Below are 8,490 nucleotides of genomic sequence, written 5' to 3'. Positions count from 1 at the left end.
GCATATTAGTTGGAAATATTTCAGCATTATCAGTTGGAAATTGTCAAAAAATCTAATTTACTGCCTAATATTTCTTTTTTTTCTGTTCAAATCAAATTTTAGTTCAATTATTGGACTTTATTTCCTCTCTTAAGTTTAATTCTCAGGTTAAGAATTTTTTTATTTGTGTGTTAATTGTTCTATTTATTTTATTTGGAAAGAAAGGAATAAGAGAGAGTTTGAGAATAATTGTTCTAACTCTATTACTTTGAGTAGACTCATTTATTCTCATCTTATTGCTAAGGCTTCTCATTGGAAATCGTTTCATTCAATTATGGAGATTTTAGTTGGTAGAATTGGCAACCAGATTTTTCTCTAAAAACCATGGATGGCCAATTTATTTGGTCTAGTTTTTTCTGATATATTTATGGCTTGGTTTTTGTGGTTGGTAGGTTCCTTTTGAAGAATGTTTTGTTGTTGGGCTGGACTGGTTGGGGGTTGTGTGCTAGTATTTCTTGTTTGGGCTCTGAGACTTTGCTGTTGGAGCATTGTTTGAGTTACGGTTTGATGTTTTCACTGGAGGCTTTTCTTGGCTGGGTTTGTTGTGGCCTTGGAATCTTGTTGCTGTTGAAACTCAGGTTTTTGTTTTCCTAAATTTTTAGTGCTTTGTTGGTTAGTTGTTGGTTGTTTTGGAGATTTATTCTATGTTTTTTTTTTTCCTTCTTTTTAGAAGGATTTCTATTTGTTTTCTCCTTGTTTAGGAGTTCTTTTATTTCTTTAGGATTCTAGTTTGGTATTGTAAGTTTTTTCTTTTGTTTTTCTTACTTATCATTTGTATTCTTTTGTAATTTTCATTTTTTGGAATGAAATAGAGCATGATTGGCCCTATTTTCCCCCAAAAAAAATCATTAACTTATCAGTTTCTTAGAGACGTGGTGAGTCTGAAAAAAAAGAAGAAAGATTCATTGCAGGAATTCCATGAAGTCTCATCAGCCAAAATCTTATTCCTCCTCGAACTCGAATCAAAAACATAAAAATCATCCTCTGAAATATCATGAAGGGTCGCTTCTCCTTTCAAGTACTACACCACCTACCTTATAGTTGGCCTCGCCGCCGGTGACGAATGGGAGCACGTCAAACCCAATCTCAACACCAACTCCAATTCCTCCACCAGATACACTCAAAATCCTCCTATCCCTCTCTTCCAAAATCTCACCTTTCTTCAAAAACTCCATTTCCCAATCCACAAGAACCATATCAATCCCTGATGTTTTCAACTCAATCGGCCTCTTGTTGCAAGCAAACTTAAGAACAAATATGCCAAAATTGAACACGTCGAAGCATGCAAGTTGTCGACTTTCTGGTTATGGAGATCTAGCTCTAGCGCGAGATAACCTAAAGTTCTGACCACCACTGTCGTCTGCAATTTTCTTTTTCGACCATATGCAGCCGTGCGAGCCCAAAGTCTCTGAGCTTTCCATTGAACTCAGTGTCGCGGAGGACATTGTTTGCTTTGATGTCTCTATGAATAACAACATGTTCCCATTCCTCATGAAGGTACAGAAGACCAGTGGCGATGCCAATTACCACCGCAGCACGGATAATTTTAAACCGTTGGCTCCACTTAAGAGATTGTTGAGGTTGGTTGAATATGTATTTCTCGAGGCTATTGTTTGGCATGTAGTTACTAGTCGTACACAAGGAGGAGCTCTCCTCGCTCGTGGCAGTAGCCCTTGAGGTTGGATGATGAATCACATATGCGTGTAGAAGCGGGTCAAAATTGGGTCTAAATCGGGTTGACCAAAAATTAAAATGGGTCAAATTTAGACTCGAACCGGGTTAATCCTAGCTCAAAAAATTCAGGTCTAGTTCGAGTCAGAATTTTGTGTCGTGTCCATATTTGATACCCCTAGATATAAGATATTGATTTGATACTAATATAGAATGACTAAACATCATGGCTATATTGATTTGATAATACTACATTATTATGAATTCCACCCCTCTTCATAGATGCTTAATTTGGTTTTATAGATTTATATATTTTCCTTATTATTTTGATAGTGTTGGTACGACGTATGAATGCCATCCATATTGGATTTACTGGTTTATAAATTTTATTATCTTTGTACTGCACTATTTTACTAGTTTTTGTATTGTATTGGTTTACCAATTCACAGATTTTATCATATAATATGTATTTTACTATTTCTTCATATATTCATGATTATATTGTATGTTATTATTATGAACTAAATGAATACATGTATATTATTTTCTCATCGTACTTTGAGTTTAGATGTAGGATAATAATGACATGTTGGTATTTTTTATCTCATTATATGTAGTTTAAATGATTTCAGTTCAGAGAATAGTATCATGAGTATAAGACTCAACAGTTATAATATTCCTCAATTTTTGTTATTATTTTGTTTATTTTTGTCTTTTAATTATTCTCTTATACTATGAGTGGGAAGATATTTATTGTGTTTGTATGACTCCTTCGTATTGCACATGATTTTGGGATAGTGATTATAACTGTACATTAATATTTTGAGACGGGATCATGAGCTTGCCATGGCTATGAATTTTTCAACTCACCAAGGCTACAAACTTGCTAGGAACACTAGCTCCTCAAAATTATGAAATCTCTCGACCCCAAAAAAATAGGTGTATATGCCCAAACACAACTTAACCATGCTAATCAAACCATTTAGCGAACCCATCAGGACAAGATTGGTAGCTCCCACCACACATGAAGATGACATTATTCAAGCCAAAACTCCTAATTGAGGGCATGTAATAGATAATTATAATCTACACCAAAGGATAAAAGAGTTTTTCCTTATAATATTTGCTAGATTCCTCCTATAATTAAATAACATAAAGTTATTAAAAATTTACTATATTATTTTATGCAACACTAAACCCGAGTCCTAAGCCTAAAAAATAAAGGGACCGATGGGAGTATATGATCATCAATTCATTTGTATTCAAATCATGCATCTTTTGGCAACCTAAAGCATATTTTTATCTCCCACACAATTTCTTTCTAATCTCGTACTCTATCCGCTTCATAAGGGCTTACCACTAAATTTTGAGTGTTATTCATGTATAAAATTAGATTCAACTTTCTTTAAGGTGCATCAACAACTACGACAACTGCAAGGTTGATTATGAGTGGAGCACCATCGTGATAAAAGAAGATGGAAGAGAATGCCACCCAACTCGCTTGTGCGCGCCCAACCATCACACAATTAAGGGTCCTAATGGTCGAGCTCATAAATGGTATTTAAGAGGCCAATGCTCCTAAAGGCCAAAGCATACCATTAATTATGTGTATGTTATTGCATATATGTATAGATTTGAATATGGATGATGCTTAATACTAGCCTCCCTTTAGACCCCTCATTTTTTAAGCTTAGGCAAGATGCATGGTGTAGTAAGAAAATATATGATAAATTTTAATAACTTCTTGTTATTGATTTATAAGGAAATATGCTCTTATTCTCTTGAGTAGATTATAATTGATTGCATGCCATTAATTAGTTGGAATTCTGATCTGAGTAATATCATTGCCCAGTCTAGAGGAATTGCTAGGTTTGTTTAGAGGGTTTTGCTGGTTGATCTGATTAGCATGAGGGGCTGAATTTGGGCTAGTAGGTTTACTTTCGTTGGGGTTGTATAAGCTCTATCAAACTCAACATCTTAAATATTCACATTGAATTTGTAGCCTTAGTGAGTTGGTGTGTTTGTAGTCTTGGAGATTATTAAGTTGATAGTCCTGGAGAATTTATGGTCCCATCCTTCTCATCCTGGCAAGATGAAATGAATCAAGCTAACTTTATTTTAACCATGCCCAAAGAAAATATAGAGGTGATGTATTATATACATCAACATCATTCAAAAAATTATTTTGTTTATAAAATATATCACAAAACTTCACATAAAAATATAAAAAAAATGGACAATAATCATCAATTATAAGCAGAATTATGATTAATGAAAGGCGTAGTGTCCATAAAATCATTCACATAAGCCTTTATAATCAAAAAAGCATTTTTTTCTTTCTTTATCTCCTCATTCTCTCTATCCATACCTCAATAAGCTCTCTTTTGTATAATCCGTGTAATAAGCGATCATTATCATCCTATAAAAAAGAAACATAACTTAATATTCTTTTTAATAAAATTTTAAACACATTTTGTTTAATCACTAACTCCACTATGTAATTAAAGGGTAATTATAGGGCAATTCTATTATAATTTGTCATCCATATACATGGGTACATTAGAGCTTTACAAGTTATTTATGAGATTAAGAAAGAAATTTTAATAAAATTTTTTGAATGAAGTGCTAGAACAAAGTTTAGGTTATCAGATGTGAGCTTCCATAGGGTGGTCTCTAATGCATCTGTTGATGCATAAATTATATCAATTGATTCATGCTAGCTTTTAATATCTTCATATGCTCCTCTCACTACTCTACCCATGAGACTTAGGATTGCAAATGAATCAACGTGCTTGACATGATATTCATGGCTCATATCCATTATAGCATGATCATTTACATTTAATTAACTAATTAAGCAAGCCAGAACAATTCTATAAATACTTGATTGATAAATGAACAAGCTTGAATAGATTGGTGTTTCATTCATCTATATAATGTCATTTAAAGCTCATTAAGAAGATTGATTAAGGCTCACTAATGATATTCTCATTTTAAGGCACGATTATAAATTAATTTCAAATATATGTTATGTTCTATACTAGATTGCCTTTTTATGAATACAAATCGTTTATTTATGTTGGTTAAAATACTTGTTTATTTAGTAGTTCTTTCATTTAAGATATCACATTTTTAGCTAAATAGGCCACTTATTAATAGGATTTATAAAACTTGTTTATATAACTAACAAGTTACTTGGTAGTGTTGCTCGTAAATAGTCTTGATAAGAATCATTTGATTAGCTAATGAATGAAGCTCAAACCAAGCACAAACAACTATAATTTTAAGCAAAATGAGCTTGAACACTAGTATCAATAATCAAATAAAGCATCAGTAAGACTTTGGCAAATGAGCTTAAGCTCAAGCAAGATCTTGCTTGGCTCATCTTGGTTGATTCATTTATATCCCTAATGCCACTATTATTGTTGATTCATGGATTAGTGGTGCTTTAAGGGAAATATTGAGAAGTAACTTTGAAATATTTTATATAATATTGCATCCACCCTCTCGTTTGACTCTATATTCTCATTTTCTAATGTCTAGTCATCTTTAATGAGCATTTCACTAGAACATATTTAAATTTTTAAAATAAATTAAGATATTTTATCAATAAATGTATATAAACCTAGGCTAGTGTTACCCATTATTACCATACATCATCAATGATTAGGAATTATTTTTATACATTCTATTTTCACAATGTCAACTAATCTTTGACTTACCGAATGAACCTATAATAAAGATTAATAGTGATAAGTCATGTTTTATATTTATAAAAATTTAATAAATTAAACAATTTAGTATTGTCTCTTTCTGTCTTTGAACCAAGCACACAATACTATAAAAAGTTAAATTTTTATTGATAAATTTTCTTTGTGATGGTTTTTGTGCGCATATCATATAAAGGAGTCATTTCTAATAGTCTTGATAGTTCTTTGAAAGTTTAAAAATACTACTCTGAATGTTCTTCTAAAATTATAATTGGAAAAAAATAAGTAAGGAAGGTTTTGGACATGCAAATGTTACCCTGCTTTAATAATGCTCATGTTTAAAGTCATAATTACCCATTGTTGCATTCCAATTGTATAATTCATGGTATGATATTAGAGAATTTCTTATCTCTGAAATATTACTCGTGCACTCTCTAAAATGATATAAGAGCACTATATGTTATGTTTTTATCCAATCTATCTTGTGTGGATGTAGGAGAGAGTCTAGCCCCACTTGCTGATTGTTGGTATGGGATATTACAATATTTTGCTTTGCTCTGTTTTATCATCACTTGTTGTATGCAGGTGTGGGAAGTAAAAAAAAAAGAAGTTATAAATGCATGGAACTTGAGTTATAAGCAGGAATCAGAACATGTACATCGTATTCATGCATTTCATATTCTAGAAATTTATGAATTAAGTACGAATGGCATGAATTAATTATGAATGGCATTTTAAACATACCATGATAACTCTGAAACTTTTGTATATATTATGATAAATCAAGAAGGTTAAGTGCAATACTTTAGCAGCAAGTATATTTTGATCTCTGACACCACTATGAAGTTTATCTGTGACAGCATAAGTAATATCTCTGAAACCATGTATAATTGGATAACTACAAGAAGCTCACTTTTTGTTAGCATTTAAGATTTATTGATTCATTAAATATTTAAATAACTTATTTTTAATATTTTAATGGATGTTGATATCAATAATAGGAGTGTAAAAGAAGTCTAGTAAGCTCGTTGTGCTCACCCTGTGAATTTTTTTATTTTGCAAGAAAAGGAAAATGCCTAGTTGAATAGAGTTAATAAGGGTGAGAGTTATGCGATTCAAACTTCTGAGGTATTATTTTTGTAATCCAATGTTATTTCTTTTGATGTATAGATTTCATGTAATTTTGATTATTATGTATAAATTTTGAGAAATAAAATCAAATGATGTTTAGACTGTTATTATTATTTTGATCTTATAATTAGCTCTGATTTATTATGCTTGATGGTTGAGGAAAAAATTAGTCTTAAAGATTTAGTCTTCGTTTGGGACGGCTTTTTTATTGTTTCTTAAAACAATTTTCTAGTTTAAAAATTAAAATTTTTATACTAAAATGTTGTTTTAAGAAGCAGTAAAAAGCCGTCCCAAACGAAGCCTTAATCATTCCCTTTGATCTTGGGGAGTGACATATATTGGTCCCTTAACTTCTTATGAATGACCAAAATAGTCTCTAACTATATAAAAACATCAATTTGGTTTATTGATTCTTTAAATAGAAATTGATTTTTCTATTAAATCATTTAGTTCCATATTTAAAAAGTCAAAAAATTAAAATGATGCTTTTAAATAGTCAGAGACCATTTCAGTTTTTTGTAAGGAGTCAAAGAATCATTTTGGTCTTTATCTAAGTAGAAATATGAAGGTAACACAAATTGGACAAGAAAATAAATGGTATTGGAAGTTCTTAAGCTTAAAGAACTTGGCTTCTTGTTCTAAAATGGCCAATTTGACATATATAGCCTTCAAAGAAATTTCTTGATAAATGCAACTATAAATGAAGAGTTTTGGCACAATTATGCAAGAATCATATTCCTAGATTTACCCTTAATATAGCCTTAACTTTTTATATATTTCATACATCTATGATCTAATTTTAATATACTCATAAATATAAATTATTGCCCAAAATTCTAACTCAAAATTCATAGAATTTGCAACTTATAATTTAATTTTAATGTCCAGTACATGTATAGTACCTATATGTTTGACTTTTTTTCTTCTTTCACAACTTTAAAATTCACTGAAAAATTATTTCAAGGAAGAAAATCGAGCTGTATGGTGAGAAAATCTGCACAGTTAGATGGAATAATCAGTAAGTTTCAATTGCTAATTGAACCTATCAATAAGAAGAAAACATTAAGATGTTCAAAACGTTACTGCAAAAATTACCAAGATCAGATCTTCTAGCTAGAAATCGATCAATGAAGAAACCAGAGAACAGAAGCCATCAGTCTGATTGAGCTTTGCAAGGAAGGTTTACCTTATTTTGGTAAGAAAATCTTCCATCCTAAGCAGGAAAGCTTTCTTGTGCCTGTGTGGTTGAATAGCAGGGCAATTCTCCTTTGGCAGAAAGAAGGAAAAAAAACAAATAGCTTAATACAAATGAAGCCATCGTTGTGGCTGTTCTCTCTGCCAAAGGAGAGTTGCCTGTTATTCTGAAACTTCACAACTTGTTATTATTTATTTGATCCCATTGTCGAATTTCTGCATTTGCTGACTATTTATATGGCTGAAAAGCAACAAAGTTAGTATGGATATGCTACAGGATATGCTTTGGACTATTCTTGGATCCATCGTAAGGGCCTCATTCCCAAATCATTCCTCCCAAAAAGCAAATTACCTATTCCATCTTCAACTGAAACTTTATTCTTGTTGCTTTCATGCTTGTTAGTGTTATAACTTGAACCGGATAAAACCGTATATGTATGTATCTATTGTATATGTATGTTTCTCTTTGTAAATACAAAACATGTCTTCCTATCCATTCTTCACGTCCCGTATATATTGCCAGGGTGTACCGCCTTCAGGACCCGTATCTTTCATTAATAAATGATTATTTGACGCCTTAAATTGTATGCATCAAAGTAAAATGCAGTAAATTATATATGCAATATTTTGATGCCTGAATTCCTATTTATATTTCGGATCTCGGCTTAAGCGGTGCACTCCTTAGTTTTTAAAATATTGATTTATAGATTCTAGACTTGGAGAGCAGGGCTAGTGGACCTAACCT

The 8,490-nt window shown here is 31.6% G+C and overlaps 1 long non-coding RNA gene across 1 annotated transcript; it reads right to left on the bottom strand.

Annotated features, from left to right (window-relative positions):
* Window positions 1-7,169: 7,169 nt before the first annotated feature.
* On the bottom strand, window positions 7,170-7,936 carry LOC114579561. The gene is made up of 2 exons (XR_003700600.1): window positions 7,647-7,936; window positions 7,170-7,545 (listed from the first exon to the last, which is right to left on the bottom strand). It is a non-coding gene; the product is annotated as an uncharacterized LOC114579561 (long non-coding RNA).
* Between the last annotated feature and the right edge of the window lie 554 nt (window positions 7,937-8,490).

This window comes from Dendrobium catenatum, unplaced genomic scaffold (assembly GCF_001605985.2).
Source record: "Dendrobium catenatum unplaced genomic scaffold, ASM160598v2 fragScaff_scaffold_501, whole genome shotgun sequence".
Taxonomy (NCBI): Eukaryota; Viridiplantae; Streptophyta; class Magnoliopsida; order Asparagales; family Orchidaceae; genus Dendrobium; species Dendrobium catenatum.
Note: the sequence above shows the minus strand (reverse complement) of the source record. Positions and strands in the feature narration are given on the sequence as shown.